General features: G+C 41.3%; 1 protein-coding gene across 5 annotated transcripts in view; it reads right to left on the bottom strand.

Annotated features, from left to right (window-relative positions):
* acot7 (acyl-CoA thioesterase 7) overlaps positions 1-12,899 on the bottom strand; it is a 70,887-nt gene that overhangs the window by 4,578 nt on the left and 53,410 nt on the right. The window lies entirely within an intron of this gene.

The raw sequence follows: 12,899 nt of genomic DNA, 5'->3' as shown, positions 1-12,899 counted from the left end.
CCATTTGCACACACTGTATATAGACTTTTTCTATTGTGTTATTGACTGTATGTTTGTTTATTCCATGTGTAACTCTGTGTTGTTGTTTGTGTCGCACTGCTTTGCTTGACCTTGGTCAGGTCGCAGTAGTAAATGAGAACTTGTTCTCAACTGGCCTACCTGGTTAAATAAAGGTGAAAAATTTAAATTTAAATTAAAGTAACCAAAGTATGGCTAGCAGGCTAGACCTCCTGTGGAGCCTAGGACTACTATGTTTATGTTTGTTAACTTTTGAACCATATATTTAAGAGGAACATGGAAATACGTTTTCAAACTTTTTTGTGTGTCACGACTTCCGCCGAAGTCGGTCCCTCTCCTTGCTCGGGCGGCGTTCGGTGGTCGACGTCACCGGCTTTCTAGCTACTGCCGATCCACTTTTCATTTTCCATTTGTTTTGTCTTTGTTTCACACACCTGTTGTCAATCCCATAATCACTTGTTCATTATTTAACCCTCTGTTCCCCACATGGTTTTTGTGAGTGATTGTTTATTGTAATTTCGGTCCGTCTGTGTGTGCTCAAGATGTTAGTTTGTATATTTGTCGTTTTTGAGTAAAGCAAGTTTTTTTTAAACTCGTATCTGCTGTCCTGCGCCTGACTCTCTCACCAGCAACACACAGGACTCGTTACATTGTGCCATCCTCGATGATTGAAACGCATTATCCACATGTGGTTGTATTTTGTTTTAAATCGTGAAATAAATCTGTCTATCTATGAAAATATACCAAAAATATGTAGCTCAAGCGTTCTCAACCCTTTCCTTTCTGAGGCCCACTGAGATTCGATAATATTATTATTATACATACAATAATATTCTTTAGAAAAATCTGGGTTGTCTTTAAATCAGGGATAATATTGGTATTCTTTAAAAAAAACACTATGGGCCGATTGCAGCCATTGGTGGCCAACGTATTTTCTCCAGGTGATCTCTCGTTAAACCATATGAGCTCAAATCCCGCGCACAGCTGATCACAATTGAAACCATTACTGACCACTGTACTACCGCTCTCTAAAGCTTTTATCGGTGTTAAATTCAATTCCTGCTTTCCTCCAAAATCTTTCAAGAATTTTTGACTTCCACAGGATTCTATTGTCTCTGGTATAAATTAAAACTACTCACTGAGCCAGACTAAGCATAGATTTAACCATTCGACAATCATTCTGTGCTACTGAAATCAAATATTTCCTAGTATACCACGACAAATCTACTGTGGCAATTTACCCTACACATTTTATGAATGGACAACTCATGTTGATGCACTTACTTTTTAATTTACGCAATTAACATAATCCATAAATAAAAATGTGTCTTAACATTTACATGTACCTACACTTCTAGATTATTTCACATGACTACTGCACCACACACACTGCAAAGGTGAATCTGTATTGCAATAAAGAGGAAAACATGATCCTATATTAGCCAGCAGTTAGTGTAACATGGACATGGTGCATGTCTAAAGCACTCTCTACAACACTGAGGCCATCTGAGAGCTAAAATAAACATTTGTCTTTGCCTCAGCTGTTTTTTCTTCCAAAGGATGACATCATGTGACCTTGAAGGAACTCCTTCCTGGGTCACTGGCTGTCCTGTTGCTCTGGGCATTGGATGAGTGTGTGTGTGTGTGTGTTTGTGTGTGCGTACGTGTGTGTATGCTCGCATGTGTGTGTGTTTGTGTGTGTGTGTATGTGGAGGGGGAGGGGAGGGGGGGCAGAGGGCACTAAACAGTTCCCGTCTTGAACAAATTGAATTAAGCTGAAGGGGCAGAGGCTGTGTAGTCAGAGAGACTGCATGGCACACAGCCCAGCTGATTAGGTACTAACAGTTAAGGCAGGGAGGACTTCGGGAATATAACAAACACAACCTTTTGTCAAGACGATGGCTCACCACACATACACATACACCTGGTCCTGTGTGGCTCAGTTGGTAAGTGCATAGCCTTGGCAAAAAGAAGATTGTGGGTTCAATCCCCCAAGGCATCACATACACAAGCTAATAATGTATGAACTCACTCTACAGTAAGGTGTTTTTGATAAGAACGTCTGAGCAGTGGTATATCTTACACACCACATGTCTTCTTGTTATTTGTATTATCTTAAAGCTGTTTGCATGCAGCGGAGGATACAACACTGCACTGTAATTTCTCTACCTCTCCCTCTCTCTCCCTCTCTCTCTCTCCCTCGCTCTCTCCCTCGCTCTCTCCCTCCCTCGCTCTCTCCCTCCCTCGCTCTCTCCCTCCCTCCCTCGCTCTCTCGCACTCTCTCTCTCTCTCCCTTGCTCTCTCTCGCTCCCTCTTTCTGGGTTTTATGTCTTTAATTACACACGTAACAAAGGACACTGCAGTTCACAACAGGTATAATGTGGCATTTTGTCTAATGGGAGAAGCCAATTAAAATCTAGATCTGACGGTTGTTAATGAACAAGGTAGCTCATAACAGTCAGAGTGAAATGTGTCTCGCTATTGTTTTGTCATCGGTGAGGAAATGATTATGGAGAGGATGGGAAACTGAGGTGTGAGTGTGTGTGAGACAGAGACAGCGAGAGAGAGAGAGAGAGAGAGAGAGAGAGAGAGTGTGTGTACATGTTAAACTTTGATTTGATTTGACATGCATCATCGTCCATGTGTGTGTGCATGTCTATGTGAGTGTGTGTGTGCGTGCATGTGTTTGTGCACCCATTGATGTGCATTTGCATAACTACATGAGACACGCCAGTGCTAGGCTAAATATCCTTTCTGTGTCTCTGCATCGTTTGGTATTCCCTCGGTGGCTTTGTCCTAATCACCAATGATAACGCTGCACCACCATCTCTTTCTACTGTTTAACCCCCACACATGTAGATGTCACGATTAGAAAATTATTCAGTCACAACAATCCTCTTTATAACGTTCAAGCTGCATTTCCCATATTTTTCAGATTATATTCACCTGTTTTATGAACGCTTATAACGGACAGCAATCTGGTCTGGTAGTAAAAGGAGTGGTAAACTGCAAAATGAATGCTGATTGGCTGACAGCCATGGTATATCAGACCGTATACCACGGGTATGACAAAACAAAACCTGCTAAAATTACAATGGTAACCATGGTAACTCCGCGTGGCGCCGTGCCTAAGAACAGCCCTTAGCCTTGGTATATTGGCCATATATCACACCCTCTCTGGCCTTAATGCTTAACTATATTCATGTTTTTATAGGACAGACTAAACCACTACTGTGTTGTGGTTTGTATCTTTGTTTAATGCAATTATTACACATCAAGGTTAAATAAAATCAAAAATCAGATCTGGGTTCAAAAATTATTTGAAATCATTTCAAATACAGTGCTTGAGTGAGCTCGCCTGGCTTAATGAAGGTCTGTTACACATATATTTCACACAACATTTGGACACCTTCTCAGATTATTTCATAAAATACCCCGACTTTTAAAAGAGAATAGGATTCATTAACAACATCCCTGAATTTTAGACAGTGCTCTCCTCAGCTACGAACTCCAAATACAGGACTATGTGGTCAGCCACAATATCTCCTCTGTCTTGCTTTCCCTTAACTGCCCACGTAGCTGCGCTCATTGAATTTCAATGGCTTCTCAAATCAGCCTCAATACACCATGTTCAGTCAGTTGGAAGCGCTAGACGCGCGGTTCCATTTTACCAGCGCTGCGGGACTTTTTTCCTCTCCCTCTAACTGACCGCTTTCAAATCAGTTTCCTTCCTTTCAGTTTCCATCCCCCCATCAAATCTGTCACCTCTGACGTCTCACTTGCAACAGCACACAAAGAGAATGCTATTCCCTGTGAAAAAGCTTATTGCATTGTCCCAAAACAACAATTTATGTACTAACAGAAAACAACTACATCGCATGAAGCACACTTCAGTGGTCCACTCACCTCCCTTTTTTACAGGACACAGCCATTTTTGTTTCAACAGTAGACTTTAAAAATGAGTTCACTACACTATACAGTTGAAGTCGGAAGTTTACATACACCATAGCCAAGTACATTTAACCTCCGTTTTTCACAATTCCTGACATCTAATCCTAGTAAAAATTATCTTTCTTAGGTCAGTTAGGATCACCACTTTATTTTAAGAATGTGAAATGTCAGAATAATAGTAGAGAGAATGATTTATTTCAGCTTTTATTTCTTTCATCACATTCCCAGTGGGTCAGAAGTTTACGTACACTCAATTAGCATTTGGTAGTGTTGGATTCGACATTTTGAACATTGAGATATTAAATAAATGATAGGAAAGAAGTATAGAATCAAAGGAGAATCCAAGGAGAAAGAGACTGGGCCTCTGTAGAAAGACAGATAGCTGTGGAATGTGTTGGGGGATGGGAGCAGAGCACCGTGTTGATACAGGGGAGACAGATGGACATCTGTGGATTAGATGAAGGAGGGGTTGAGATCAGGGGTGAGGACAGATTCCCGTAAGGGAGTAATACGGGTTTGATATCCTGTTACCCTCTTTCTGTTGAACCATAAGATGTAAGGACTGGAGAGAAGGCGTGTCTTAAGTAGGATGTATATAACTGTGACGAAGATAAATGTTTTGGTGTCTGAGTACAGCTGTACAGAACCTTTGGGAATAATTAAACTTGGTTAAAGGTTAAAGGTTCTCTAGTGTCCGTGAGTAATTTATTCTGAAAAATAAGAACCTAACAGTAGCAATGCCTTTAAATTGTTTAACTTGGGTCAAACGTTTCGGGTAGCCTTCCACAAGCTTCCCACAATAAGTTGGGTGAATTTTGGCCCATTCCTCCTGACAGAGCTGGTGTAACTGAGTCAGGTTTGTAGGTGTCCTTGCTCGCACACGCTTTTTCAGTTCTGCCCACAAATGTTCTATGGGATTGAGGTCAGGGCTTTGTGATGGCCACTCAAATACCTTGACTTTGTTGTCCTTAAGCCATTTTGCCACAACTTTGGAAGTATGCTTGGGGTCATTGTCCATTTGGAAGACCCATTTGCAACCAAGCTTTAGCTTCCTGACTGATGTCTTGAGATGTTGCTTCAATATATCCACATCCTCCCTCATGATGCCATCTATTTTGTGATGTGCACCAGTCCCTCCTGCAGCAAAGCACCCCCACATGATGCTGGGATGGTGTTCTTCGGCTTGCAAGCCTCCCCCTTTTTCCTTCAAACATAACGATGGTCATTATGGCCAAACAGTTCCATTTTTGTTTCATCAGACCAGAGGACATTTCTCCCGAAAGTACAATCTTTGTCCCCATGTGCAGTTGCAAACCGTAGTCTGGCATTTTTATGTTGGTTTTGGAGCAGTGGCTTCTTCCTTGCTGAGCAGTCTTTCAGGTTATGTCGATATAGGACTCGTTTTACTGTGATATACAGTATATATACTTTTGTACCGGTTAACTCCAGCATCTTCACAAGGTCCTTTGCTGTTGTTCTGGGATTGATTTGCACTTTTCGGACCAAAGTACGTTCATCTCTAGGAGACAGAACGCGTCTCCTTCCTGAGCGGTATGACGGCTGCGTGGTCCCATGACGTTTATACTTGCGTACTATTGTTTGTACAGACGAACGTGGTACTTTCAGGCATTTGGAAATTGCTCCCAAGGATGAACCAGACTTGTGGAGGTCTACAATTTTTTTTCTGAGGTCTTGGCTGATTTCTTTTGATTTTCGTATGATGTCAGGCAAAGAGGCACTGAGTTTGAAGGTAGGCCTTGAAATACATCCACAAGTACACCTCCAATTGGCTCAAATAATGTCAATTAGCCGATTAGAAGCTTCTAAAGCCATTACATAATTTTCTGGAATTTTCCAAGATGTTTAAAGGCACAGCCAACTTAGTGTATGTAAACTTCTGACCCACTGGAATTGTGATACAGTGAATTATAAGTGAAATAATCTGTCTGTAAACAATTGTTGGAAAAATAACTTGTGTCATGGACAAAGTAGATGTCCTAACCGACTTGTCAAAACTATAGTTTGTTAACAAGAAATTTGTGGAGTGGTTGAAAAATGAGTTTTAATGACTCCAACCTAAGTGTATGTAAACTTCCGACTTCAACTGTATGTCGATGATATGAAATGGCTAGTCCTGTATGGGTAGCCATTTACGTGCCTGCTGTTGCTGGGTTTCAAGGTATATACTACTAATATAGGCTACTGTAGTGTCAGAGACAAAAAGGGGTCTTGTACTGTAAGTGGTTTGTTGCGTCCATAATGGCTCAATTATCTATGGCATTAGGCCTTTGTAACTGGCCTGAGAGCGACTGGGTCCTGCATAATGGGACATTATCTTGAGGTTACTCAAGGATAGACACTCAGAGAGAGAGAGAGAGAGAGAGAGAGAGAGGGAGAAAGAGAAAGCCGAGAGAGACAGATTTACAGCAAAATTGCTTTGCTGTTAAAGACCTCTGTTCAAGATGGGGGTGGTAAGTGCTTTGGATAAGAGTGTCTGCTATATGAAATAAATGTACATCTAAAAAGTAATTGAGATGATGACCATGTGACCCAGGAAAAACTCTGTCTGAGTCCAGCCAACTCGTCATGAACTATTAACCAATTGAAAACACCCAATCTTGGGTGAGTGCTTAAATAAAAAGTAATTGGATCTGGCAAGCAGTAAAGGTACAAGCTGGGATCCTGTGATACAAAGGGAATGTGAGCCCTGGTCAAAAGTAGTGCACTACATAGGGAATAGGGTGCCATTTCAAATGCAAGACCAGTCCCAGTACTCCCATGACCTCCCAAACCCACAGAACAGTCGTCTGCAGTCTAAAACAGGGCCTGCCCAAAATGATTTACTGTATATGCACGTAACCCTTTGGAGTTTGGGCTGCCAAAAGCAGCACAACATACCTTGAAAAGGGAGTCTTTTCAGACACAGCCCCAGTACTGAGACCTACAGATCAGTTGTCTGTTAGCTGTCTAAAAGGAGGGCAGGAGAAGGCTGTAGACAGACTGAGAGGGTGATGATGGATGCAGTGGCAGAAACTTGGCACCGAGGGTGGAGGGAGGCCAGCTCAGAGGGTGCCAGAGAAATGCCAGAGGGCTCCGCTGTGTTGGCATGGCCTGTTATTGGAGCAGTCACAGGCATCAGTGACATGCCAAATGCCACCCTCGCCTGAACAGTGGCACTAAACAGTAAGTAACCAGTAAAATAAAAATAATAGCCATCTGCACTAGTGGTATGTGGTTGGATGGTGTCCTAGGTGTGTGTGTGTGTGTTTGGTTTTAGTGTTCTTGTGGGGACCAGAAGTCCTCACAAGGATAGTAAAACAAGGAAAATTCGGACAAGTGGGGATATTTCACCAGGCCCAACAAGGAAAAAGGCTATTTTAGGGGTTAGGTTAAGGGTGAGGATTACAATTAGAATTAGGGTTAGGGATTGGGGGTGAGGTTTAGGTTTCGAGGTTAGGGGTAGGTTTAGGAGTAGGGGTTAAGGTTAAGGCTAAGGAAAATAGGATTTTGAATGGGAATAAATGTTTTGGTCCCCATAAGGATAGTGTGTGTGTGTGTGTGTGTGTGTGTGTGTATGTATGTATGTGTGTTTATGTGAGATAAAGGGTGACATTTTGACTCTTCAACTTAGCATATGTTGTAGTCCAAATAGTGTTTAGTTTCAAATACACTGTGTGGCAAAGCTCTAAACCTAAATATAGACTTTCTACCCTCGCATGGATGTCAAGCTGCACAATTAAAAGCTTCTGGAATACATGAAACAACACATTGGGTGAAAAATCTAAATCCTCCCTGTTGGCTTTTCATTCGAATCAGAGGTGGGATTCATCCCAACAACTTTCATTCTCTATTCCCTCCCTTCTAGAATCTAATACGCTATGATATGCCATCAATCCACATGTCGTCAAAATTGTCGTCAAAATTGATCTATTTTACAAGTCGACTTGTTCTCACTACCTTTGATCAGTGGACTTGAAGTGGTAGAAAATATTTTTTTGAATATTATCAACGGGAAAAAATTGTTTCGAAAATATTGTTGAGGTACAATCCTGACATGGGCACAGCCATTAACCGGTTGATGATCATGTTCAATGGGAGGCATCTAAAAATAATTGCAGGCTGCTTCATGTGATCTAGTGGAGGTTGCCATGACAACCCTGCTTGTTTTCATGTCAAAGGGGCCAGCTGAGACTATGCCAGCTCTGTAGCGGGATGGAGTGAGGCAGGGAGGGATGGAGTGAGGCAGGGAGGGATGGAGGGAGCCAGAAAGAGGAATAAAAACCCAGGGCTGTCAAGTCACTCTCTCCTTTTCCTCCTCCTCTTCCTCTCGCCCAATCTTTCTCTCCATCTTTATTCTCTCCCTCTCCATCTCTCTCTTTCTCTCCATCTTCCTCTTTCTCTCTCTCTTCATCTTTCCCTTCCTCTTTCTCCCTGTCTTTCTCTCCATCTCTCTCTCTCTCTCGCCCTCCAGCTCTCTCTCTCTCCATCACAAAATGTTTCTTAATCTCTTTGCAACCTGGCCTCAGGGAAATTTGTAGGATTTGGTATGTAAATTAGTTCCCTCCATTTAGTATGATATATTACTTGACGTTAGGTTACGTCATGAATTGAAAAGCGGTCGTACAATATCATACGAATTGGATGAAGTAACTTATCATTCGTATTATACATCTTTTTCTGAAACCAGGCTGCTTAGGAGGTACATTTTTGGTTAGCTGAACAAATTACAAAGGTTAGGAGAATTTACTGAAAAGGTTAGGAGAGCTAACAACAAAGGTTAGGATAATTTACATAGCAGGTTAGGTGAATTAAGTTAAGGAAAAGGGTTAGCTAAAATGTTACAGTTGTCTCCAACACGTAACCTTTGGATTGCTAGACGGTATATTCCCACCCATCCGACCTCCATCATTTTGTTTCTGTCTTAAGTAACCAGACCATTATTGCATTTGTAACGTAATATATCATACTTGGAGGTGCAAAAATCAAATATAAAAAAGTAAATGTCTGTCCAATGAGTCCAGTCTGCTCTTTGCCCAGTATCTACTGTCACTCCCATCTGTACAGAGAAGAGAGCCTAATACATGGGCGTACCACTCCTGGCTCCATGGAAACACAACGTCTTTCAGGGACACACAGTCAGTGGACTTTGACTCATTTTCACTATTTTCTTACTGTGGCCATGTTCAAGGGTACTGATGCTGAGGCTGATTATCCCCCCTCTCCGCTCCCCTCCTCTGCCTATCCACAGACACTAGCAGCCAATCCCAACTAACCCCCCCACACACACACTCCCCCCTCCCTGCTGAGCTAAAAATGGAAACGCTAAAAATAGACGGCAGAGATTTTTCACTTGAGAGAGCAAAAATTACCTGGAGCCAAAATATGTCAGGCGGAGGCCTGTCGATAGGCTATTTATAGTGTTGGAACATGTGTAATCGGTCACAACGTGACAAGTGCAATTACAGAAGGAGACGTTGACATTTGTTCAGCCAATGTTCATATTATTTTTATAGACCCTGAGTGAATGGCAATCAAAACACTGCGTTGTGATGTTATTTCAGTACCGAGTCAACTCCACTCTTTTTGCTTAAATTGCACATGGTTCAGTGCCCTGAGTAAGAACACACACAGGCCAGAATTCGCACGCACGCACGCGCACGCACACACGCAAACACACACACACCAACTGTCAGTTTATTTTGTCTTTTCATGAGTTTGATTATTTTTTGTTTTCATCTTATATTGTGCCAAATCCATTATGATAGCCAAGACGTAGAAAACAAAGCGACTTCTTCCAGGAAATAGCAGATCAACCAAAAAATTGCCAATATGAATTTAGTAGTATATTTCTAATTAAGATTTCATTTAAAATCAGTCGTGGCGTTGATTGTAGTGATACACGTTACACATTTCCTCTTGCATGTGATGCCAGCCTCTGGGGCTCAGTGGGATTGCTAGGAATAGAAATGTTCAGATCAATGGTGTACGGATGGGTACACCGTCCATCGTTGGAGCGCTCGGCCAAGCCATAAAAAGTCTTCATTAAGACCCCTCGTCCCCAACAATATTATCTTCCTTGTTAGTACTGATTGACTGATTGATTTATTTATTACTATTAGTGTATCATGAGAAATATACATAATGGGCCACTGAAATCTACAATGTTATGTTTGTTATTGTTTTGCCAGTAATGTGATGACTCAGCACAGGAGCACTGGCAGTCTAGCCTTATTTGGCCTAATTCTTAAAAGAGGTGGATGTTTTTAAAAGCGTTTTAAAAGCAAGCGTGCACCAGAAATTACAATAATGTTCAGCGCCACTCTTCGATCTCCCTGAAAACAAAGGCCTTGTGATCAGGATCTGAAATACCGTCTAAAACGGTAACCTAGCTGATTAATGCACAAAGGACAATGCTAAAGACAGAGAGGTTTGTCTGAAATGGAAATGTGTGCTTACTGAAGGGAGAATAAAGGGGGGGGGGGGGGTTCAGTTCTGTCTTTCTGATGTGGCTAGGAAGTGTCTAGGCTAGGGATGCAGTCTGTGTAGGATAGATGGTGTTCCTTTCCAAAAGGGTGGAGTGTATACTGGTGGTATTATAATCCCCTTGGCATGGTAGTAAGAGCAAGACAGAGAACGACACAGAGCAGAGTGGCTACGGATAGGTGTGTGTGCGTGTGTGTGTGTGGGGGGGGGGGGGGGGGGGGTAAGCTCTGTATTACCTACAGTGCTCTAAGAAACGCATCACACACACCGCCACATCAATTCATTTCCACACTTTGCTTTTTATCAAAACTAACTTGCAAGCCTTTCATCTTGCACATTTTCCATTCCAGCCTATTTTCAAAGAAATAACACAGGAAAAACCAATGTACTCCGTCTGCCTTTTGCATCGTTCTTGAATTGCAGTGGCATTTGCAATGGCATTTAAAAAAGAAAATGAACTTCAATTTTCTCAACAACAAAAAAATATTTAAATGTATTTGGGTACATATTCCCATTCTAAATCAACTAATATGGCAGCTTAATGACTTTAAATATGTTGTACCATTTTGATACCATTGTGCCACCAGTAGGAGTAGTAACACCGATGATAATCTCTCACGGAAAGACTACGTAAACATGAATGGTACTGTAGGTCTGTCATGATACAACAGGATGTGTGCGATAATGAGCAGTATTAGTTTCCCAGGTGTTAGCATCTTTTACATTTCGGAAGGGGAGGGGACATTTGGCCTACCCCTAACTTGCAAAGAGAGAGGGTGGGAGCTCTTCGTTCCAGGTTCCGATCCTCGTTTTGTCTCTTCTCTTAACACGTATGGACCCAGAACTTAATCGAGCATCTGACCAAATACGCAAGACTTTGGTTCTGGGTTAACTGAGATTACACCATTTGACAGTTACACCAATGATACATTTTAGGTCAAATAGGATTTTCTGAAATGGAGGTCACAGATGCTCAAATCTAACCTAATTAACCCTTTAAAAATAATTTACTAAAGTGATATGATTAATAATTTTGCTCACAATGTAATTTCCCTTCATTTAAATTGAGTAACACCAAGTGACACTTTTGATCAAATTATCAATGGAATCCTCAAATGTATGACAGACTAAAAGGGTGTGATTAGCTAATACTTAATATAGACCCCTCCCCCAATAACAATTTGCCACTAGAGGGAACGCTAAAGATCCTTGTATATCTTTGTAATCGTTGTCATTTTCAAGGCGGTAACACCAATGACATTAAACTTCGGGACACATGATATTTGTAAAAACAAGTTATTTTAATAGGCGTCTTTCTTTTTATTGATGATCTATACAATATATACAAGTAGTTTGTTTACTTTCTATCATAAAAAAATAATAGATATCTAAATCTCAATAGATCTCAAAATCCCTGAAACACAACTCTACTGGGTCACTACCGGGACAAGCAAATTTGCTTGCTCTAAGTACTTTAAAGATTGCTCTAAGTACTTTAAAGATACAGTCCGCCCCATGGCCGTTGTTATTGTTTTGTTGACGAAGCCGAGGTGGGGAGCGTCATGCATCGAGGTAAAAATTGCAGTCCATATTGTGCTGTTCTATCGCTCGTGCAGTGACGTCAGAGGGGAAGAAAACGGTGTTTGTTGTTTGCAGTAACTTCTTTGTTGTTGTATAATATCCCAAACTGACGTGGCCGTTTCACCAATTAAGGATTCTAGCTTTAAACAATGCATAAACAGAAAGTTTTGCTGTATAAATGACTTGCATTACGTTTTATCATTGATAAACAGACCAATGTAAACAAAAACATGTACGATGTGTAACTATTTGGGATAGGGGGCAGTATTTTCACGTCCGGATGAAAAGCGGGCCCAAAGTAAACTGCCTGCCACTCAGGCCCAGAAGCATATAATTGGTAGATTTAGATAGAAAACACTCTAAAGTTTCTAAAACTGTTAAAATTATGTCTGTGAGTATAACAGAACTGATACGGCAGGCGAAACCCCGAGGACAAACCATCCCCCCCAAAAAATGTTCACCTTACCACTGTTTTCAATGGCTAGTACTATAATTATAAGCCCAAGTCCTCCCAAATTGCAGTTCCTAGGGCTTCCACTAGATGTCAACAGTCTTTAGAAAGAGTTTCAGGCTGGGTTTTGGAAAAATGACCCAGAAATTGTAGTTTGTTTTAGGTGGCTCCCATTTTGGCTGTAGTGTTTCCAAGCGCGTGGAGGAAAGCGCATTCTTTCTTATTTATCTCCGGTAATGAACATACTATTCTCCGTCTTAAATTTGATCATTTATTTGCATATTAGGATACCTAAGGTTTGATTATAAACGTTGTTTGACTTGTTTGGAAAAGTTTATTAGTAACGTTTGGGATTCATTTTGTATGCATTTTGATGGAGGGAAACTGAGTGGATTATTGACTGAAAAGCGCCAGC

Source organism: Salvelinus alpinus, chromosome 28 (assembly GCF_045679555.1).
Source record: "Salvelinus alpinus chromosome 28, SLU_Salpinus.1, whole genome shotgun sequence".
NCBI classification, from domain to species: Eukaryota; Metazoa; Chordata; class Actinopteri; order Salmoniformes; family Salmonidae; genus Salvelinus; species Salvelinus alpinus.
The sequence above is the reverse complement of the archived record's forward strand: the minus strand, read 5'-3'. Positions and strand labels throughout refer to the sequence as shown.